Below are 24,162 nucleotides of genomic sequence, written 5' to 3'. Positions count from 1 at the left end.
CCCTTCTGCGCTGCCTTCAGAGCTGGGGACCTGGAGAGCGGCAACTATTGGCCAGGCTCCCAGCTCTGAAGGCAGCGCCCTGCCAGCTATAGCATAGAAGTAAGGGTTGCAATACCATACTATGCCACCCTTACTTCGGTACTGCTGCCTTCAGAGCTGGGCAGCCAGAGAGTTGCACCTGCTGACTGATGGCCCAGCTCTGCAGGCAACAGTGCCAAAGTAAGGGCGGCAATACCATACCATCCTTCAGAGCTGGGCTGCCAGCCAGCAGCCACCACTCTCCAGTTGCACTGCTCTGAAGGCAGCGCAACCATCAGCTGCAGCGCAGAAGTAAGGGTAGCAGTACTGCAGTCCCCTCCTCCAATAATCTTTCAACCCCCCTACAACTCCTTTTTGGGGCAGGACCCCTACAATTACAACACCGTGAAATTTTGGATTTAAATAGCTGAAATCGTGAAATTTACTGTTTTTAAAATCCTATGACCGTGAAATTGACCAAAATGGACCATGAATTTCATAGAGCCCTATGTATGCTGAATGTTTTTTTGTAACTTGCTAAAACTGTTAAGTTGACAAGAAGCTGGAGTAATCCAATTTCTAAGGAAGTAGACAAATGTTATCATGTACCTTATGAGGGGTTTTTGTATTGTCATACCCCAAGCCAAATTCTCCATTGGTTGCCGAAGCCAGTAATAGGTTCAGGTCTGGTCAAGTCCATTTGACTCCAGTGGACAGAGAAAGGAAGAAATTGGATGCTCTTCTCTTCCTCTAGTGATTAGAGGGGCTAATTACAAGCCAGTGAAGGCCCATTACCAATTCTATCTGTGAGAGACAGTGGCTTTGTTGGTGCAAGAGCTACCAGATGATCAAAGGAGATTGTCTATGTGATTTTTGAGTGAGGGTCAAAATGTGGAAAGGCATGCTCTCAGAACTTCTTTTGATATTTTTTGGCCAGAGAGTTGGCAATTGCTGTTTTTTTGAGGAGTCTTACATGACCATGTTCATCTTCACTGGTTGTGCATATTAGATTTAAAATGGAGGATTGTCCCTTTTGAGGTTGATGGACTTTTACTAATAAAATGGATGAACTATTAGAAAAGTAAGTTGAAAAAGAGATCTATAGCTCATTCACTGGGTTTATGCCTTACTGCTAGAAGGCGACATCCTACTTCTTTTTCATTACAAGAGGCGGTTCTAGCCTCAATCTTCAGCATATTCTTCTTCTCCGAGACATCAGCAACATCATCAGTGGACTATGTCTTTGTCTCAGTCTCAACATAAAAAGAAATAATTCAAATTATGTCAAATAATCTGCTCCTTCCTCTTTGTCTTTGTGGAATACCTGGCCTCAGATTTAGTGTGAGGATCAAGAATTGTGAACCAGTTGCTGAGGATCCTTCCCTCCCTGTTTGGAGACAGGCTAGCCCAGTTTATCAACAATTGGGAGTTTTATTATATTTGACAAGTGGGGCCTAGAAATAATAGGAAAAAGATATTCAAAACCATTCAAAAAGCTACCTCCTTTCAATTTTCCCTACCCGTTCCTTCTCATAGAACCTTCTCTCAAGGTTATTTTCCTGTCAGAAGTTCAAAAATTGCTTCTGATAGCTGCTGTAGAAGACGTACCTAAAAACCTGTGTGATCAAGGGTTTTATACAAGATATTTCCTGGGGCAGACAAAAGTTGGGGGATTCTATCCAATTTTAGATTTAAGAACATTAAAAAATTTAATCCAGAAGTTCCAGTTTCTAATGCTAATCCCAACCTCCATAATATCCTTCCTTTCAGTTACAGGTAGGTTCACATCTCTCAATTTAAAGGATGTGTGTTTCCATATTTCTGGTCTACCCAAAGCACTGGTAATGTCTCCATTCTGTGGTAGCACAAAAGCATTTTCAGTACAAGGTCCTGCCATTTGCCCATTTCCACAGTGCCCAAAGTCTTTACAAAGTGCTTTCTGTAGTAGCGGCGCATCCCAGAAAACTGTGTATCTTTGTTTACCCATATTTAGGTGAATGGCTCCTGAAGTCTCCTTTATGTGAAAATCTGCTTGTTCACATCGAGTTTACAACTTCTCTTCTCATGGATTGGGGACTGCTTCTAAATATCAGAAAGTCAAATAGTGCAAACTATTTTAGAGATTTGTCACTGCTGAACCCAGAAAGTGATTTTTGGAGAGGGGCTCTGATGGGCCTTGTGGAAGCAACTAATTGTTGTTCTGTTTTTATGCCTCAAAATGAGATCAGTACAACACTGGCGGGCTTGGATTTACAAACCAAATCTGGACAGTCTTCACCATGCCTTACAACATTTTCAATTAGTTGATGCAGTGGACAGACAGAACCTTTAGTGGAGTCTGTTCAACCCCCCCTTTGCCATCCATCACAATAACCTATGATGTTTTGAACAATGGATGAGGAGCTCATCTGGACTCTTTCACAGTTCAAGCTCACTGGGCATCTTAGGAAAGGAATTTGCATGTAAACATTTTAGAACTAAGGGCCATTTGCATGGCTCTCAGACCTTTTCTTCCTCATATAAAGGGGAAAGTTGTTCAGGTAGTAACGGACAATACAACAGTCCTATATTATGTGAACAAACAGGGAGGAGCCCATTCTTTTCTGCTGTGTGCTGAGACAGTCAAATTTATGGGACTGGTGCATTCTTCATGATGTCTATCCGGTGGCCCAGCATTTGGCAGGGGAGAACAATGAGTTGACATCACATCAGCAGAGACTGCAGATGCACAAGTGATCACTGAAGTACCAGTTGATACAAGAGATTTTCTCTAATTGGGGTTGGCCTGATGTGGACCTGTTTACAACCAGGTTCAACAAAAAGTGAAATCTCTTCTGTTCAAGGGTAGGAAAGGACAATTACTCTATCTTGAGTGCTTTCCTGTTGCATTGGGGAAAGGGCCTTCTGTATGCTTTTCCCTCTCCATTAACTGAAAAGGTGGTGAGGATGATGGGACAGGACAGGGGAAGGGTGATCCTAATTGCTCCAGCCTGGCTTGACACAGCAATGGTACATGGACATGCTTCAGCTGTTGGAAGGTCTCTGCCAATGTTTTCCTTTGTTTTCTTGAATTAAGCAACACATTCTGAACGAAGGAGGAACCAGATTGGGGAGAATGAGAATCTGGATCAAGGATCTTGCATTTCTGTTGCAACAACAGATTTGGAGACAATCTATGAGGCAATGTTACTAAAAATGGTCTCAATTTGTTTCTTCTATACAAGGTATATGTTCTTTACCAGTTACAGCTTCTGTCTCTTGTTTATTGGAGTATCTGATGTATTTAAAATCCAAGAGATTGTCTAATTTCTCTTTTAAGTGTTCATTTGGTGGCTCAGCTTACTATGTTTTAATCAAGCTTCGATTGTTATTTGTACAGGATGCAATTAAAAGGTTTATGAAAGGATTCTAACTTGTAGTGCCCCTTGAGAGATCCAGTTCCACCATGGGATCTTAATTTGGTTTTATCTATGATTATGAAACTGTCTTTTGAAGCCTTGACACAGTAGTCTGTGTTTTACTTACTATTAAAACTGTTTATTGTTGCTGTAACATCAGGCAGAAAGATCAGAGAATTGCATGCTTTTATGGCAAACCTGCCACTTACTGTTTTTCATAAAGACAAGGTGAATCTTAGACCTGATCCCAGGTTTTTACCAAAAATAGTTTCCAAGTTTCACATCAATCAGACAGTTAATTTACCAGTGTTTTTTCCAAAGCTGCATGCTAATAAAGGGGAATTTGATTTGCATACTTTAGATGCTAGAAGGGTATTAACATATTATTTAAATAGACCTGCATGTTTTAGGAAGTCTTCTAGGTTATTCTTGTCCTATTCTAAGAATCATGAGTCATGATGTATCTGCTCAGACCATTTCTAGATTGGTTAAACAATGTGTCATTTGCTTGTCTTAAACATGTTCCTATTGGGGAAATCTGACAATTTATAATGAAAGCAAAACAAGTTTATTAACAAAAAATCATGGATAAAATGATACCATGTAAAGGGAATAAAGGTAGAAATAAGAAAATTAAAGTGCAAACGCATCTAAAAGACTAAAACTTACCTTGAACGAAGACTGCATCTTGTTAGATTGTTTTCTCTCACCCACACTCTCCTTTCCAGCTTTTGCTGTCCAGGACCCATCACAGGGGTCAAAGAACTTGGTTCCTTTGTTTCCTAAGGTGAAGGATAAAGATGGCATCTCTTGTCCTGATTCTTATGTCCCGAAAGGGATTATCTTTGTTTTACAAGTCAGGAAGACCTCCAGAGAATTCAGCTTCCTGCGTCTCTCTGGGGTGCAGGAGCCCAGTTAAATCTCTGTCTCTTGAGTTCAAGATCACAATAACCCCTGCTAGCTTAGTTCAATAGCTTTGTTTTCTGCTAATATGTAAATTGAGATAAATCTACTTTCCTTTGTCTCAAATAGATGTGTTTATTGCCTTTACCTAGGCCAGGCTAGTTCTAGTAACATCATACAGAGGGAATTCAGAACTTCACATACAACTAGTTATTAATATAACATTAACACATACATTTTACAGTCTGTTAGCTTTCAGTGATACTGCATAAGGCACAGTTTGTACAAATAGTACTGCAGTAGTGTGTGATTATAGGGTGCCTAGGGTCACAGTAACCTTCATTTATCTTCCAGTGGACTTATCAGAGAGCACAAGAAAGAGCTGGGTTTGGTTTCTATACACAGAGCTATGATAGTCACTAAAACAGCCAAAATAAGTGCATTTATTGTCCAGGTAACATTTCCCAAACTTCTGAAAGAGGAGCCTACCTCAAGAAGAATGAAACCATTCACCTCATCTTTCAGCCCTACCATGTGGTGTTAAAGGCCTATGTAGATTAATTTATACATCTTCCACAAACTCCTTTGCCAGCTACTCCTTTTTACTCTGCACCACCACTCCTTTTGGTAAACACTAGTGTGAAGGTCTTTATAATGTTATACTTCCCCTCTTTCATGCTGTGATGAGCAGTGAAATAGTTAACGATGTTGACATTGAAAGTATCCTCGACTTCCGAGTTAGCCCCCAATGAATGAATGTCAGTTTGAGGCTCTCTTTAGACTCAGGCATACATACTTACATCAGTTTCACTTAGATCATGTTTTCTTTACAACTGTAACAGCTAGCGAGACTTGTGCTGCTGTAAGGCTCTAGTGTAGACATAGCCTAACAGTACTGATGCAGCTGCGCAGCTATAAGATCTTGTGTTGTCACTCTGTGCTGATGGGAGAGAGTTTTCCTGTCAATTAAGTCACCCCTAAAGAGTGGCGATAGCAGTGCTGTGCACACTATCACTTACGTCAGCAAAATGTATGTCACTCAGGGGTGTGGAAAAAACACACCTTTGAGTGACATAAGTTTCGCTGGCATAAGTGGTAGTGTAGCCATGACCTTACTTTTTTAAAGAGAAATAAAAACAGAGAGTTAGGAGAACAACTGAACAGTTTCTCAACACCCCCAGCCTTCTGCCTAATTCTTCATATCCTGTCCAGAAGCATGTCCCACACTTTGAGAAGTGCGGCTTTAATGGGTAGTAAAAATGAACAGGTGTGTAGATGGCAGTAGTTTTTTTTAATCCAATTAAGCTTTTGTTTTGAAGCTGGTTGACACTGAAAATGAAATATTGTAAAATAAATATCTGAGGTAATAGGTTTTACAAGTAAGCCCATGAAATAGGAGTTGGGGGCAAGGGGAGATCAGAAATTACAGATGTCTCACAGTCCCAGTAGTTCCTTTCATTCCTCCTCTTTCTCTTCTCCCTCAAATTGGGCAAATAACCTTTAAGATATGCACCCACCACTGCCCAGTTTCTCTGCAAGATCTTTTGTGAAATAACACATTTCCTTAAGGGGCCAGTTCATGGATAAATGATAAGTAAAAGCAAAACACTACTGAATTAAATAGCTATAAAAAACTAGGGAAGGAGAGACTGAATGGGAGAGAATACCATGTAAAGAGTGGGGGACCAAAACAAGGGAGAAAGCTGGGGCGGGGGGGAAGAAGAGGGAATGTGGGAGCAAAGGGTGAAAGAGCAAGGAGAGGGATGTGAGGAGTAGGGGGAGAGCTATCTAAAGTAGAACAGAAAAGTGCTGACACAGAAATAGAAGGGAAAGAGAGAGAAGACCAGACTGAGCAAAACTCAAGTGAAAAGAGAATGAAAATCAAGGGAGCGTGATTTTTCTTGCCTTAATATTTTTTTAACCAAACTTTCTAAAAATATTGAAGACAAAGACAGGTAGAAAAATATTTGATTTACAAATCTGAGGATATGACCATGCATACACTTGGAAGAATTCTGCATCAATGTGTGTGCACAGATTTGTTTTTCCTCTGCAGAAAATATATTCTTCTGGAGAGGTGCTGCAATTATACCTTTTGCCCACCAGGGCCTTCTGTGGCACCAGAACAGAGGGCAGCTGTCTCAGCCAGATGCAGAGAGGCTGCATTGAGAAGGCACAGGATATGCAGGGAACAGACATGGGGGAACAGGGGGTCAGAAATGCTAAATGGGGGACAGACTGGGGTGGGGGGGTTGAATAGGAGTGGGGATGCAGGGCCACATGAGGCCAGGGAGGAGGAAGCTACAGGGGGATGGGGGAGGAGGGTTTCAGGGAGCCATGGGGACAGGGACAGATGTGCCTGACTGAATGGGAGAGGCTAGGGGTCAACCAGGGTCTGCATGGGGGAGGGGCTTCCTAACAATCGCTTTCCCCCTACCAAAGGCCCCCCCCCCATTTTATACTTCTCCCATACACACTCAACAGCCCTCCAGGTTCACTCCCAGACTCCTTCCTAGCAATTACTTCCCTTTCCCTCAGCTCCTCTGTTACCTCTGACTCCCCCAAGCCTTTGCACTGCTTCTGAGGGGTGTGGGAAATAGGTTTCTATATTGTAGTTTTCATTTCATTTATTCATTGCAGTGGCACAGAGCATCTCCAGACCCCCCGCTGAAGGCATCGATGGGACGCATGTCCTCAGCGCCATGCCTGGAGTCTGACCCGATGGTGGATCCTCCGGTGCCGGCTGACACCCAGAGCATTGTGCTGGCCTCTTTGCCCTGCCCGGAGGAGGAGATTGTGGCCCTGTCCCCCCTCCATCCCTCAGGAGGACTTTAAGGCCCACCAAAACCTCTTAAAGAATGTGGCAGCAAGCCTCCACCTCCAGGCAGAGAGGATGGAAGAGCCTGCGGACTCCCTGTTTAACATGCTGTCCCCATCGGCCCTGGGTAGGGCGGCCTTGCTGCTCCATGAAGGGATAGCTAAGATTTTGAATGCCCTGTGGCAAATACCAGCCTCATTGGCCCCTATATCAAAAAAGGCTGAGCAAAGTACTTCGTACCTGCTGAGGGGCACGAGTACCTAGATACCTACCTGGCGCCCAACTCCCTGGTGGTCAAGTCAGTCAACCACAGGGAAAGACAAGGTCAGCCAGCCAACCACAGGGAACGACAAGGTCAGCCAGCCCCAACCCCAAAGAACAAACTCTCAGAGACTGGACTCTTTTGGAAGAAAAATTTATTCGTCTTTGAGCTTCCAGTTATGAGTGGCGAACCATCAGCTCTCCTGGGCCTGCATGAATTTAATCTGTGGGGCTCCCTGCCCAAATTTGAGGATTCCCTCCAGGAGCGTGATAAGGAGTTCAGGGCATTCATGGAGGAAGGGGCAATGGCAGCTCCAGCTTCCCTACAGGCTGCCTTGGATGCTGTGGTCATGGCCACACGATTGATGGCCTCAGTGGTGTCCAGGAGATGGGTGTCATGGCTCTTACTCTCTGGGCTATCCAGCAAGGCGCAGTCTTCCATCCAGGACCTCCTGTTTGATGGGAAAGCCCTGTTTGCAGAGGAAACAGATTCAAGGCTGTTGTATGGCACGGCATGAAGGACTCCTGCATGACCCTCCAGACACTGGGTCTATATGTCCTGGCTCTGGCAAAACCTAAATTTAAGCCACAGCAGACTTCTACCCCGGCTGCCCTCCCGAAGTACAAGGCCGCCCATAAGAAACAGAGGGACTATAAGAGACGCTCTCAGCAGCAGTCTCGACCTGCCCCCAAGCCGGGACCCTCCAAGGGCAAGCAGGCGGGGGCACCTCGTGAGGGCTCCAACCCCAATAAAGCTGCCCTTCTCCAACCAGTTGTGTGCTTTCCTCCCAGAGTGGTCGCGGATTACCTCAGACCAATGGGTCCACGACACCATCAGCTGAGGTTACACCCTCCAGTTTACCTCCTCCCCACCCAAACACTCCCCGCTCCCATCCCTCTTGAGAGACCCCTCACATGAAGCTCTGCTCAAGCAGGTGGTGGGGCAGCTCCTAGGACTAGGAGCAATAGAGGCAGTGCCCGAGGAGTTCAGGGGCAAGGGGTACTACTCCCATTACTTCCTTATCCTGAAGGCCAGAGCGGGGCTCAGATCCATACTGGACCTATGGGGCCTAAACCAGCACATGGCGAAGCTCAAATTCCACATGGTCTCCCTGGCCTCCATCATCCCCTGCCTGGATCCCAGGGACTGGTATGCTGACCTCTATCTACAGGACACGTACTTCCACATCCACAGCTTCTTAAAATATGATTTGGGATTAGACTTTATAAACAAGTTTGGCTTAGAGACAGGAATGTGGATTTATCTGTCTGGGTCAATCTTTGTAAGCCATAGGCAATGAAAGTACATTGACATTGAAGGTAAACAAAACAACCAAGCTAACACGCAGCAACTTGGGGCGCACAGCAGGGAACTGAATCTGCACCCCAAGAAGCTTTCCTGGCTCTGGCACAACAGACAATGGACTTTGGGTGCTGTTCCCTCTCTTCTTTACATGATGGAGAACTCAAATGTCTTTTGCTCCTCTTCTATTACCTAGAGGGCTGGAGATGCTGGTAACTTGATGTTAGTCTGGAAACTTCTGAGGCAAAGATTGTGACTTATCAGTTTTTATCACTACAAAGCGTGTTTTGTTTGTAACAAAACTTGTCTCTTTCTCTTGCTTAGTATCACTTAAATCTCTGTTCTTTGTTACTACATTTCCCAAAGCACCTCAGTGCTGTGTGTTTAAGTGAAGTGAGAGTCTCCAGCCTACCTAACAGGCTGAGGTGTGCCCTGTCCCTTTGGAGGCAGCAAACCTAATAATTTCTGTAAATGTCCAGTAAGTTCATCTCTAATCCCCTCCCAGCCCCACAGCTTCCTCCCCACCCCAGTATGAGCAGCCCCTCCCATCTCCCTATTCTCCCCACTACTCTCCAATATCAGTCCTTTTCCATAATGGAAGCAGGCTTGTACCAGAGTTCACTCATGGCTAGGGCCGGGCCTGGCCTGGCATCACAGCTTTCTTGCTGGGCTAGCACCGCTGCCGATAGTTGCTTGGCAGATTGTTGGCTGGGAACTCAGCCCTTCAGCCAGGTGACCGTCCTTTAGTCCGCTCCTTCCTGGGTCGCACTTATCCCAAACAAAAAGTCCAAAAATGTCTTTAACGGAAACAAGGCCTTCTTGGGGGCACTTCCTCAGTCTGCCATTGGTTTGGCCTGCCCTTTCTGCGCTTGGTAGCCCTTTCCATGAACTTGTACCTCCTCTTCCTTGGGGATGGTGGGCGAACCTTCTCCTGCCCTGGACTCTAGATTCTGGCCCACGACCCTGTACTGAACTGCTAGGCTTGCTCCTTTACAAAGTGAGCCCCACCTGAGGGGAAACCAGGGAAAACTGCAGGAAAAGTAATCAATTTGGCCCCACTCCAGGCTTTGCAGCCCATAGGTCAAGCCATCCTGTTATATACCCTCCTCCTTAAATCGAGCCCAAACCAGGGGTAAGTTCTACTCTTGTCCAAGCTTCATCTCTCACCAGCTCATCGCTGTCACCAGCTACGTGCTTGTACAGCCTGGGCACTTGGCATCTCCAGCTCCTTCACCAGAATTAAGAGGCAATCCTTCTCTTCTGCAGTATCCCAATGCTCTTCCTACCGCCACACAGTCATTAACAGGTGCTTGCAGAGCTTGTTCTGAAGCCATTAGCTTCTTCTGTAGCCTTTTTGCTACTGCTGCTTCATCCCCCAAAACCTTTTCCATCAGGGTCTGAGAACCCACCATGGACTGCTCCACACTTGTGTTTGTCCCTACTTCAGTCTGCTTCATCTCTGTGCTACCATTTCATCCTTCACCTCCCTGCAGCACCAGACAGGATGTGTTGGTGGAGGGTCTGCAAGGTCCACAGCCATCTCTGCCACCTCCACTTTGCCTGTCTCATGTGTTTGTGCCAGAAGACACCTTCTCTTTTCTTTCTACCTTCTTCAGGTTCTAGCCAGGGCCGGCTCTAGCCATTTTGCCGCCCCAAGCATGGCGTCACGCCCCGGGGAGCGCTCTGCCGCTCGCCGGTCCTTCGGCTCCGGTGGACCTCCCGCAGACGTGCCTGCGGATGCTTCACCGGAGCTGCGGGACGTCCACCGGAGCCGCCTGCCGCCCTCCCGGCAACCGGCAGAGCGCCCCCCCGCGGCGTGCCGCCCCAAGCACGCGCTTGGCGTGCTGGGGCCTGGAGCCGGCCCTGGTTCTAGCTTCTCCTTTTCCCACTCTGCAATTTCCTAAGCAGGCTGTGTCTTTAAATATGGCCTGTTCTCTGCACCCAAAACAATATTCGTCCCTATCTTGGCATTAGGCCACGCTTGTACACTCTTATGCCCTGCTTTCCTGAGCTAACCTTCTCAGCACAGCCCAGGCATGCTGTCCACGTCTGCTCTTTTTGTCCAGGCATGAAATCAAGCATCCCCCATCGATGGGCACTCCAGCACCATGGCAGTTTCTCTGCCTGGTAACTCAGCCTCTGGCCCTGTCACCACCTTTAGTCCACCCTTCTGGAGCCCAGGTTGTCTCACACTAAAAGTCCAAAGAGGTCTTCCCACAGAAAGTAGTCTTTCTGCCATCACTGGGGCTCCTGCTCAGCCTGCAACCCCCTTTCCTGGCTTAGAACCCTCTCCAGCTGTGTGTGTACGCCCCCTTCTTTGGGGCCAGTAAGGAAACCCAGTCCCACCCTGACACTGGTAACAGCCCAGGACCCTCTATCCAACAGCTAGGTCTGCTCCTTTCTCTTTGCTACAAGTTTCCCGGGCACTTCCTACCTCTCTTCTCAAGTTCCTCGCTGCTCTGAACTTCCCATCTAGTTCTCATTCTCATAACCCAGCTGGGTTTTATCACGTCTGAAGTCTGGCTCTTTAGGGGGAGGTACATGGTCCTTCTCAGGTAGAACCTTCTCAGGTCTCATTCTGTAATCTGTTTGGCTAGGCCCCAGGCTCTGCAACCCAGAGGAATGCACCCTGGTACAGACCTGCTCTGCCCAGTCCTGCTGTTACTGGGCTGTGGTTCTTGCTCCCCATTTCAGACCTGGTTTCCAGAGGAGCTGAGTACACACAGGCCCCACTGCATGGAATTGGAGTTTTCTTGTTATGACAACTGACATTCAGGCCCAGAGGCTGACAGGTGTGGTGAGGGGGCTGGAGAAACCCCATTGCTGATTGGAAGGAGGTCAAAGAGTCAGTATTCTGGGAGCTGAAGGGTTCATTTGTTCTGCTGAGGGAAGTGGACATGGGGAGCGGAGATGCCATGTGAATGAGATTGCATGATGCTCTCTTCATGGCTGAGGGGCTGGAACCTCCTGCCAGAAACGCTTTTAGGAGTCTAGGTTTGAGGACGTCTCTGGGGAAACTCTTGCTAGGAACAAAACAAGGGTGGCATATTGATGGAGACGGGATCCAGAGATAGGCAAAGCTCCCAGCTAGGCTATGCACTGGGGATTCTATTTCTCCCCCAGGAGACCCGCATGCCCTGAGGAGTAAATGGCTCTTACCGCCACGAGGGAGCGGGCTCTTCCATCCCAGCCTCTTTGAGACCCAGCACTGCTTGGTTTGATGGGATGAGGTTACCTGTCCCCACTGCTCCGAGGTGGCTCAGCTGCAGAATCTGCCCATCTGGGAGGCTGTGCCAGATCCCAAGGCACAGAACACAGCTGGGGAGGTGGCTTCTTTCCATTTCACACCAAGAGACCCGATAGAAGGGCCAAGAGGAGAATAAAGGGCAGGAGGTGAAGCTAGGTCTGAGCCTGTATCCCACCACCACCTCCTCAAAAATGAATCTTTCTGACCTTCAGTGGGGCATGGGACTGTCGCCCTGATCCAAAGGCCCTTCTGCACCATATGGGGCAGGGAGAGCTCTGCCTGGGAGCAGGGGGAATGGGATGGGTGTCAGGCCAAGGAAAGAAGGACGGGAATGGGAGTGAGGGGAACAGCTCTTGCCCCAGATGAAGGAATTTTGGGGGCAGAGGTAAGGACCCTGCTCCACATAGGGGTGGGGGGAGAGTTTCTGTGAGTGCCAGGGGGCTCCATTTCCCCTTCCACTAGCTCCTCATTTACAGTGAGCCAGAGCAGTATATGCAGCAGGGAGCAGGAGTGGCTGGAGTCCTCAGAAGCACAGCCCCTGCAGCACCTCAGGGACCTTGTGCAAGTGCCGGATGATACGGAGCTGGCGCATCACATTGATCGTGACGTCCTCCTGCTGCAAGGGAATAAGAACCTGTCAGAGACTCAGACACCCCCGAGGAATCGGGGCAATTAAAGGCACCTGGAACCAGCAGCATTTCCACCCAGCACCTGCGCACCTCTGAGGGATCGATTCACCCTCCTGACCCCCAGAATGAAGTCTTGTCTTCCTTTCTAGTGACCTCCACTGCCAAACCCCCTCCTTGTAGGGTGAACTCCTGCCATCTCCCCGTCACTGCCCTTAACAGCAGTTCCACCTCCAACCCACAGCTCAAGTTGTCAGAACCCTCTCCTCCACCCCCACCCATGATAGGACACCTCTTATTATGCACTGCTCCTAGTGATACTCTCCAATGGATCCTCATCCTCCACCCATGGGGAGGTAGGTAGGAGCGGATTGTTATCCCTACTTGAAAGAGGGAGCAGCTAAAGCTGACAAAGGAGAATTGACTTGTCTTAGGTCGTCACACAGCCAGTCAGTGGCAGAGTTGGGAGTAGGACCCAAGAGCCCTGACTTTCAAACTAACCATCACATCTTGAATTTCACACATTGAATAAAATTCTGCCACCTTAAACTAGTGTTTTCCATGCCTAGAATTCAGCTGGCACCAGATGCATCAGACTGAGCAGGTTCCAAACCTCTCAGAGGCTCTTTACTAGAAAACAGACATCCCTGTTTAGAAGGTAAGTCAGTAAAAGGAAAGGAGACATCTCGAAAGAGGTTCCTCCTCATGCTCATGTACGTGAACCCTAATACTCTAAGTCCTCAAAGAGAGACCTCGAGAAGGAGACTTGCTGAAGCAGAGCCACAGGGGTCTCCGAGGTTTCCCTAGCTCTGCGCTCCTGTTCTGCCTGGCTGATGTCAGCATCTCTCTGTGAGGTCACCACTTCCCCACCACCTTTGACCAATAGGCTGAGGTCCTGCAAAAGACCTTTGTGATGTCACTGCCACACCCACCCCTCCCCTGAAGTGCTGATGTCCTGCCACTGGCCAGATACTTTCAAGGTTTGAGCTACTCCCTGTGGATCACCCCCCTCAATGAGTGTTCAGTCCAGGAAGTAAGCCACCTAGACAGTAAAACACCAGAGGCTGCTCCCAATGCTAGACTCAGTTTTTCCAAAGTTCGTAGACTTTATGGCCAGAAGAGACCCTTAGAGCATCTATTCTAACCCTCTGCATATCACAGGCTTCCTGTATAACACAATAGCTACTTTTTGGGCAAACACATTCCAGAAAGGCATCTAGTTTTCATTAAATGACATCAAGAGATGGAGAATCCACCACTTTCCCTTTTAGTGAGTGTCAGGGGGCTCCATTTCCCCTTCCACTAGCCCCCCACTTACAGTGAGCCAGAGCAGTACCTGCAGCAGGTAGCGGGCGGGAGTTCCTGGTGGCCTCAGAGGCAGAGCCCCTGCAGTGCCTCAGGCACCTGGCGCATCACTTTGGCCATGACGTCCTCCTACTGCAAGGGAACGAGAACCTGTTAGAGACTCAAAAGCCCTGAGGAATCAGGGGCAATTAAGGGCACCTGGAACCAGCAGCATTTCCACCCAGCACCTGCCCACCTCTGCGGGATGGATTCACCTCCTGACCCCCAGAATGGAGTCGTCTTCTCCTTTCTAGTGACTTCCAGGACCAACCCCCCTCCTTGTAGGGTGAGCACCTGCCACCTCCCCCTCAGTGTCCTTGACAGCTATTCCACCTCCAACCCACAGCTCAAGTTCTCAGAATCCTTTCCTCCACCCCCACCCAGGTTGAGCAGGGAGGGGGCTCTAGCAGGAGGGATTCTGGCAGCAATGAAGTGGGGTGTGGGGAGGTTGAGACCTTTCCCCAAGTCACCCCAGTGACTAATGCCGAAGCTGCAGGATGGCAGCCCTGATGAATGGAGCAGATCAGCAGCCCCTGCTGACTGAATCCTCCCGTTCTCTCTAGAGGGGGCCCAGCCCTGCCAGCAGAAGGACAAGCTTCCCCCGTGCCCCCCCCATGTGCCTCAGCCCTGCCTGGTCAGTCACCATCATCCATCAATCCTTGGCCTCCCAGGCTGCCAGTGATGGGAGCAACTCAGTGGTGGCTCGGGTGACACGGCCCCTAGGCCACTGGGAACAGTGTGCGGCCCTGTGGGACAGGACTGGTTCACAGAGGATAGTTACAGGACTCTGCTGCCCTTCCCAAGAGCGATAGCACCATGTCCTAAGAACATAAGTCCATGAGGAGGTAATGCTTCTCATTAATTAGCCTTGCTAAAGAGCTACGTTGGAGCTGCTCTGGGGACAAGCTGGTTTCCTCCTGTTCATGGAGGTGAATTCATCTTCCTTCCCAATAGCACCTGCTCTCACTCTCATTCCCCATCAGGCTCCTTGCTGCCAGGCTAGCAAATGGTGATAGGAATAAAGCCAAGGCCACGCTCCAATCTCCTGAGTCTAATGCGGCTGCTTACCTTGTCCTCCATCAGCTGCTGGGCTTCCCCCAGGAGGAAGTAGGCGAGGAGCAGCCCAGCCTGGCTGACACGCAGCAGGGGGGTGTGGATGGCCAGCACTGCCCTCCGTCCGGAGGAAGAATCTTCTCTGCCTCTCCGAGAAGAACTTTCCGAAGACCTAAAACAACAGAACATGATGCATTGGCAGATTGCCCAGATCCAAGCACCAAATCCTTGGGCAAGAATGGTATCTCTCTAGTGGCCCCAGGAGGCAGACTCTGCAGGGGACCCAGCCACTCCCACTCCGTGAGCTGTCTCATGTCCTGGTAGAATGTCCTTACCTCCCCCACCCTGGCCATGTTCCTGTAGCCCAGGACCCTGCTGTCCCAGCACTACAGCTCTTCGGCCTCCTGGATGGTCAGCCCTGGGAAAGAGACACACACACATACATTTGGCATTCTGGTTGCAGTGCCTGTGTCCTTCCAATCCCATTGGTGGCTGCACAGTGGGCAGAGTCCTCGCTGCGTGCCTGGCCCATCAGAATTGCAGGGGAGGGATGTAGAACAGAGAAAGAGACAGACAGACTCATCCTCCAGCCGGGGTCAGCCTGAGAGAAATTGGCTGGGGTCCCAGTCTCACTTTTCTATGAGGTGCCATTTCCTAGCTGGGTTCCTTACTCCTCTGGTGCAGCAGCAGCTGGTAAAGATGGTAAACCCCCTCCCTGGCCTGCTGGCTGAGGTCCTTGCCTGGGTTACTGATGAACAGAGCCAGCTGTGCCACATGGTGACCCAGCCTGAGGAATTCTGCTGAGTTCTAATGGAAGGTAGAGGGAGAGAGGACTCCATCAGCATTTTCCTGTCAACTCCCAGTTCCCTCTGGGCCAGGACTCTCTTTTTCCCCTCAGCTGCTCTGTGGGAGATGCTAGAGGATAGAAGCTAGAGCTAGATCCTTAATTTCCTCTGCCCCCAAGGGATCCTGGAGAACAGGGATGTGGGCAGGGCCCTCCAGGAGAACTTACTTCCCCAGCTGCTCCAGGATGACAGGAAGGCATGAACCTGGAGCATGCTTCCCTTAAAAGCCCAGTCATCACTTAACCAGGACAAGACCTTGACTCAAGCCAAGTTCATTCCCTGCTCTGCCTTGGCCTCCCCAAGAGGAACACTCCTAACCCACAGCCCCTGCAACAGCAGATCCTACAGCCAGTTGGAGCCAGCCTGCCTACGCTTGGAGTCAGGAAGTTGGGGTCAGCGGTCACTGTGACGTTATTGATATAATCTGGGACCATATAAAACAGAGTTGCAACCAAGGTCCTGTACTGTCAACAAATCTTATGTAAGGCGGTCATATAAGGTGTCTAAGACCAGGTTATGGATTGCTTGTTATGATTATGCTGTATGTATGCATGTATCATTTTGTAGTTGAAGTTATGAATATTGGCTCTGTACTGTCTGTACTTCAAACTTATGCTGTGCTTCTGGGAAACATCCCAGACAAGTTGGTGTTAGCTCTGCCTAGCCTGCTTGATGTCCCATTAAGGACCATCAGCTATACAATTGACCCATTGAGAGAAGGCAGATACGCCTTGTAACTCAGCAAAGTATGCAGGGACTTGCCCATGTGATGCCAGATTCCATTTTGCTGTAATTTTCCACAGTAACAACAAAGACGTGTTCTTACACCTGGAAAAGCCTATAAAAGGCTTATGCCTTGTCTCCATCTTGTCTTCAATCCTGCTTCTTACCTCTGGAGGGACTTTGCTACAAACTGAAGCTCTGAACAAAGGACTGAATGACCCATCCCAGCAGAGGATGTACTCCAGAGACTTGATTTGAACTTGCGGTTTATTCTATCACTGCTACAAGCCTGAACCAAGAACTTTGCCATTACTGTATGTAATTGATTCCATTTAACCAATTCTAGCTCTCATCTATACCCTTTTCCTTTTATGAATAAACCTTTAGATTTTAGATTGTAAAGGATTGGCAACAGCATGATTTGTGGGTAAGATCTGATTTGTATATTGACCTGGGTCTGGGGCTTGATTCTTTGGGATTGAGAGAAACTTTTTCCTTTATTGGGGTGTTGGTTTTCATAACCATTCATCCCCAGGACGAGTGGGACTGGTGGTGATACTGGGAAACTGGAGTGTCTAAGGGAATTGCTTGTGTGACTTGTGGTTAGCCAGTGGGGTGAGACCAAAGTCCTCTTTGTCTGGCTGGTTTGGTTTGGTTGAGATGTAGAAAAAATCCAGCCTTGGGCTGTGACTGCCTTGTTTTAAGCGATTTGTCCTGAACTGGCACTCTCAGTTGGGTCTCACCAGAACCACATTGTCACAGTCACTTACGTCAAACTCAGGAAGGGTGATCATGAATCTGAGCAGGGCCGTGCTGCTCCTAATGGCCCTGGCTCTCTCCTGCGACACTCTGGACACAATCCAGTAGTTAATGTGCTGTGGGGAAAGGAGGCAGCTCAGGATCAATGGGCAGGTGCACGTGTTGTGCGAATGACACACACCCCTTCCCAACCTCCATGGGGCTGAGACAGTGTGCGCAGGGTAGAATATCTGATTCATTGATTGCAGATCGTTAGAAGGGGATTGTTGCCCCCAGGACGATGCTTCTATTCTGCAGGTCACAACATCTCATTGTCTCTCTAGATTGGAACAGTGTTCAGTGTCGGGGCTGGTCCCATCCTCCCTGAACTCCTGATTCCAGAACAGCTCACCAGGAAGGAAATAGACCCCTTCCCCCTCCCTGGCTCTCAAGTCCTTGGTTGGGTGAAGGGACCGAGTGTGAGCACAATCCCCCTGGCTCCTCTTTCTTGCCAGCACCCTGAGTCCCAGGCGCTGCTGCTCTCCCATGGGGAGTGGGCCAAGTACTGGTGCTGGGACAGGGATCCTCCACCTCCTGCCCTGGGGAGGATGGAAGATCCTCAGTGACCGGGCAGGGCGATGCCTCCTGCTGGGAATCAGGGCTGGGCTCTTGGGGCCAGTGCTCCCCACACAAAGCCCAGAGCCATCCTGCCTGGCTCCCCTTCTGGGCTGGGTCCTGCCTGCCCAACCGCATCTTGAGCCAGCTCCATTTCGGCCTGGCTGGTGCCTCCTCCATCTCAGCGCCTGTGCCAGGAGTGGGTTTCCTCTTGCCAGAAGGCTGGGCACTTCCACCTCCTGGCCAGCCTGGGAGCTCCTTCCCCACCAGCGGGGATGGAGAGGCCACTCTGCTCCTGGGGAAACCCAAAGGATGGTCTGAGTCACTGGTGGGGATCACTGTCTGAGCACTATTTCAGCCCCACATTTTTGGATGGACCTCCCACAATGGGAGATGCAGAGCATCCCCCACAACACACACACACCCCACCCTCCTGGTGGTAGGAGGGGGAACAGGAGAAAGGACAAAAGAAGGAAGAGATGAAGAGAAAGCTAGGAGGGATGGAGGAAAAGGTAAAACAGAAAGGACAAACCCTAATGTCCCCAGTGATTCTACGGGACAAAATCCCAGGTGGTGAATAAAATTCTGCCACCTTAAACTAGTGTTTTCCATGCCTAGAGTTTAGCTGGCATCAGATGCATCAGACTGAGCAGGTTCCAAACCTCTTGGAGGCTCTTACCGTCTAAACAGGGACGTCTGTTTTCTAGTAAAGTCAGTAAAAGGAAAGGAGAAAACTCGAAAGAGGTTCCTCCTCGTGCTCACATATGTGAACCCTAATACTCTCTAAGTCCTCAAAGAGAGACCTTCAGAAGGAGACTTGCTGAAGCAAAGCCACAGGGATCTCCGAGGTTTCCCTAGCCCTGCGCCTCTGTTCTGCCTGGCTGATGTCAGCATCTCTCTGTGAGGTCACCACCTCCCCACCACCTTTGACCAATAGGTTGAGGTCCTGCAAAAGTCCTTTGTGATGTCATTGCCACACCCACCCCTCCCCTGAAGTGCTGATGTCCTGCCGCTGGCCAGACACTTTCAAGGTTTGAGCTACTCTCTGTGGATAACCCCCCTCAATGAGTGTTCACTCCAGGAAGCAAGCCACCTAGACAGTAAAACACCAGAGGCTGCTCCCAATGCTACACTCAGTTCTTCCAAAATTAGTACACTTTATGGCCAGAAATGACCTTTAGAGCATCTATTCTAACCCCCTGCATATCACAGGCTTCCTGTATAGCACAATAGCTACTTTTGGGGCAAACACATACCAGAAAGGCATCTAGTCTTCATTAAATGACATCAAGAGATGGAAAATCCACCACATATCTTGGTAGCTTGCTCCTGTGGTGAATCATCCTCGCTGTTGAATAGTTGTGCCTTATTTGTAATATGAATTGGTCTGTTTTCACCTTCCAGCCATTGGGTCTTGTTATGCCTTTCTCTGATAGATTAAAGCCCCCTTTGATACCCAATATTTTCTCTCCATTAAGGCACTTCAACACTTCAATGAAGTCACCTTTCAATCTTCTTTTGATTCGCTAAACAGGTTGAGATCTTTCAATAGCTCACTAGAGGGCATTTTTCTCCAGCCCTTAGAACATTTGGTGGCTCTGCTGTCCCAGCTCCTATTTCTCAACATTTTTTTCAAATGAGGACACCCAAACCGGATGCCGTATTCCAGTATCAGTCTCACTGATGCTGTGTTACCTCCCTATCCTACTCAAGGCTCTGCTCGTACGTCTAATGATGGCTTTAGCCCTGTTCATCGCAGCATCACACTGGGAGCTCATGTTGAGTGGCTTCTCCACTATGGCCTCTAAATCCTTTTCAGAGTCACTGCTTTCCTGGATACACTTCCCCATTCTCTAGGTGTGGCCGGCATGCCTTGTTACTAGGTATAAGACCTTGCATTTGGCTCTGGTCAAACTTGTTTTCTTTGAATGGGTCTGTAGACGGGTTCCGCCGGGGCTCGACCCTCCCTGAGGGGGAGGGGAGCCACACCGGCCTCAATGTCTTCCCTGCAATTACAGTCTGCTCTGGCCTGTGCGGCAGGTCAGAGCAGTGACAAAGTCAGAGGGGGCCCAGCCCTTGGTTCGGGCGGGGCACCAAACACAGTTTAAACAGCCCTGGCCCTTTGGAGCAGGGCAGAGCAGTGACAAAGTCAGACGGGCCCAGCCCTTGGTTCGGGCGGGGCACCAAACACAGTTTAAACAGCCCTGGCCCTTTAGAGCAGGCCAGAGCAGTGGCAAGGTCAAAGGGGGCCCAGCCCTTGGTTCAGGCGGGACACCAAACACAGTTTAAACAGCCCTGGCCCTTTGGAGCAGGGCAGAGCAGTGGCAAAGTCAGCGGGGGCCCGGCCCTTGGTTCAGGCGGGGCACCAAACACAGTTTAAACAGTTACTGGCCTCTCCGACTGGGGAGAGGGGGAATCTGCCACCCGGTTATGGGTGGCAGGGGGAACGCAGGCCCACCCACTCCTCTGCGTTCCAGCCCAGGGCCCTGGTAGCGGTTGTCACCGCTACTGGTGGTCAGTGGGGTCCTGACAGCAACACACTGACATGGGCAACGGTAGCTCTGCAGCCTGACTGGAGTCAACTGCCCCCGGGCTACTTCCTAATTCCCCCTCTATTCCTACCTGGTCCAGGGCCTCTGTTCCGGAGACATCCAGGACCATTGGTTCCTCCCAATCCGGGCTGGGCGGCAGGTCCGGTAGGGTTTCGGGGAATTCGGGCCACGCCTGGTCTGGGGGCTTCTCGGGGCCATAGTAGGGGCGAGGCAGTCCTGGCGGCCCCTCGTCGTAGCAGGGGCGAGGCAGCACTGGCCGCTCCTTGTCGTAATAGGGGCGAGGCAGCTCTGGCCGCTCCTGGTCTCGACCTGTGGCTTGGGCAGCCTCCCAGTCACAAGCAGCGGCGGGTATGTCTGCTCCTGCCGGTGGCCGAGCCGCAAGTGAAGGCTGGGGCCCTGCTTTTATTCTTCCGGGTCGCCGCCTGACCCTTTGAGGGGCGGGACTTCCGCCCAGCGGCCCCGCCCCCATGGATGACTGACGGGGCTCGACCCTCCCTGAGGGGGAGGGGAGCCACATCGCCTCGCTACAGGGTCCAACTTGCAGAATGAGCCAGATCGCTCTGTATCACTGTCCTCTCCTCATCAGTAATTACCACTCTGCCAGTATTTTGTCACCCACCAATCTTAGCAGCAGGGATTGTATGTTTTCTCCCAATTCATTGATAAAGATTATTTTAAAAAATTAGTCCTTGAGAGCTTCTTCAGACTCTTAGTGCCCAGGACCTGCATTGCTCCCCACAGCACAGTGAGAAAAGGCTGTCCAGCCCTGCTGGTACATAGGGGAGAAGCGCAGAACCAAGACACCTGTAGGAGCTATGTTGTCCATAGGCTCTGAACAATATGTGGGGGTTAGTAGTTTACAAATGCACTACAGACCTGTAGCGTAAACAGGTCCCAACTCTCTCTCAGTTTCCCACCCAGTAAAATGAGGAGAACAAACAAAACTTTGATTAGCTCTATTTGATAGTCGGGGAAACCGAAGCACCCAGCAGGGAAGAGACTTGCTCATGGTCCCAAAGTCAGGAATAGAAAACGGCAGGTCTTCTGATAGCGAGGCCTGGAACCTAGTCCCAGTTATCCTGGCCTCACTGCCCAAACTTTAATCACAGCTTCCATATCTTTTCCTCCATGTCCCTTAACCCTATGTCACTGCAGAAGAAAGATTTTCTGTTAGCCAGCTGGCTCTAATCATAGAATCATAGAATATCAGGGTTGGAAGGGACCTCAGGAGGTCATCTAGTCCAACCCCCTGCTCAAAGCAGGACCAATTCCCAACTAAATCATCCCAGCCAAGGCTTTGTCAAGCCTGACCTCAAAAAACCTCTAAGGAAGGAGATTCCATCACCTCCCTAGGTAACCCATTCCAGTGCTTCACCACTCTCTGAGTGAAAAAGTTTTTCCTAATATCCAACCTAAACCTCCCGCACCGCAACTTGAGACCATTACTTCTTATTCTGTCATCTGGTTCCTCTTTGGAACCCCCCTTCAGTTAGTTGAAGGCTGCTATCAAATCCCTCCTCACTCGTCTCTTCAGCAGACTAAACAATCCCAGTTCCCTCAGCCTCTCCTCATAAGTCATGTGCTTCAGCCCCATAATCATTTTTGTTGCCCTCCGCTGGACTCTCTCCAATTTTTCCACATCCTTCTTGTACTGTGGGGCCCAAAACTGGATACAGTACTCCAGGTGAGTCCTCACCAATGTCAAATAGAGAGGAATGATCACTTCCCTCGATCTGCTGGCAATGCCCCTATTTATACAGCCCAAAATGTCATTAGCCTAATGCATGTGGATGTCATTCCAAAAGATGTGCTCTGGCTCAGTCCCATGTTATGGTTGGCTAAAGGAACCACTTGCTGACACTCTAGGGCCTGAGTCATACAGGAGGTGCGACTAGATGCACATAATGGTCCTTTCTGACCTTAACATCTATCAATCTCCACATTTTCTGCTGCAAGGAAGATAACTCTGGATCTATTTTCTCTCATTCACTTTCAGTTGGAATAATTTAAATCCAGGCCAAAGGATTTCCTCTTCCGTTGTGTCTTCTGCACCTTTGAGAGCAAACAGTTACCATTAGCCCACAGGTTTCCAGTTTCAGCCTGTCCCGGGGTGAGATGGCCAGGAAAGGTGTTCAAGCTCAACTGCGCCTAGCCCAGGTTATGCAGCTCCCTCTGGTGAAGGGAATAAGTGAGGGGGTCACATGACAAGCAGCAGCATGCGACTGGGACCTAGGTCTGCTGAGAGATACAAGGGCTGCCTCTGCTCAGCCAGGAGAGGGACCCCAAGGGAAGCAGGCCTGGGAAGGGCTTGGATTATTCTATAAAGGTCAGGGACAAGCCAGGAAGGGCCAGGCTGAGCACTTAGGACAAGGCCCTAGGAGGGAAAGACAGGGCAGTTGAGGTGATGGGGCAGATAGTCCAGTTGGTTTAGGCTCCCAGGACCAGACACCCACAGGTGAAGTTGATTATCGGGGCTTATGTCCTTCTTCCCCAGGGTAGATTTGATAGTGGAGAAGACTGATGCCTTAATGAGGAAGTGAGTTAACCCCAAGGTCACCCAGTGAGTTTATTTCACGAATGCATACTCGGAAGGATCCAAGAGAAAGGATCCAAGATCCAAGGATCTTCTAGTCTCTTCTTTCTAGGAGTCCCCAGGGCTAAGGTAACACTCCACCTGCCCCTCCCCATTCTGATCACCACCAATATGTGCTGGAGTTTGTCTGTGCTGGGCATTGCTGTCAGCAGGATCTAGAGCTTGTCATCCATGTTCTCTGGGCAGGTCTTGCTCAGAGCCTGCCAGCGGAGGGAGACCATGGGTCAGGGTTGTGGAATCTGGGACTACACCTGCCGGGATGACAGCTGGCTCTGCAGAGGGCCTGCTGCACAGCAGGGTATGGAACAGCCAAGCTGCCAGGGATGGGAGCTGGGCTTCTGGGCAGAATCCAGGAACCAAAGCACAGTCTGCAGAAAGAAAAGACTGCCCACAGAGGGACAACGTAATGTCCCATGGAAGGAAGAGGCTCTCCCCACCATTTCTTAACCTCAGGGGCTGTTCTCATCCTCTTCCAACTCCACCTCTCAGTAGCTCCAGCTGTGCGAGGGAGCAGAGACCAGAGGCCATTCTGCTGCTGGGACAGAGGTGGAGGTTGATGTTCCACCTGCATATGGGTGTTGTTCTTTCTCATGCCCACAGTGAACACACCATGCAAGGGAAGCTCTCAGGACATGTGATTCCAGCTCCAGAGCCAGGGGCAGCTTCAGCTTGCTGGAAGGAGACTGTGTATGACACCTCGCAGTTGAGGGATGAGACAGGCACTAACATAGGCCTGAAAGTTTGGGGAAATGGGGAAGGGGCCGGTGTTGGGCAAGGAGGACAGGGATTTGGGAAGCAAGATCTGAGGATCAAACACTGTCTAATTGTTGGTTAGGATTATCCCCACTTCAGAGAGGGGGAAAGTGAGGCACCACGTGGAAGCGGGATCTGGCCGATTGGGCTGAGGGTCTGAATAATTGCTAGAGCAAAAATATAAAAGCTATTAAAATGTCAGAAGAAAATTCATCAGGGAATTGGAGTTTAAGTCTGGCCAGAAAATGTGTAGTATATGGCATAAACCACTATGCGCCCCTGTAATTTTGCTCACTGGCTCTGCCACAAACTCCACCCTCTAACCATTGCGAGCCAGGACCAAGAACACCATTCCACTGTCATAGTTACATG

The 24,162-nt window shown here is 49.6% G+C and overlaps 1 protein-coding gene across 1 annotated transcript in view; it reads left to right on the top strand.

Moving 5' to 3' along the window:
* LOC127043931 (uncharacterized) overlaps positions 1 to 4,061 on the top strand; it is an 80,765-nt gene extending 76,704 nt beyond the window's left edge. Inside the window, exon 18 of the mRNA XM_050938222.1 lies at positions 21 to 4,061. The gene's annotated coding sequence lies outside the window, so the exon portion shown is untranslated. The remainder of the gene's footprint in view (positions 1 to 20) is intronic.
* Positions 4,062 to 24,162: the final 20,101 nt, after the last annotated feature.

Source organism: Gopherus flavomarginatus, chromosome 2, assembly GCF_025201925.1.
Source record: "Gopherus flavomarginatus isolate rGopFla2 chromosome 2, rGopFla2.mat.asm, whole genome shotgun sequence".
Taxonomy (NCBI): domain Eukaryota; kingdom Metazoa; phylum Chordata; order Testudines; family Testudinidae; genus Gopherus; species Gopherus flavomarginatus.
This window is presented reverse-complemented; position numbering and strand designations above follow the sequence as displayed.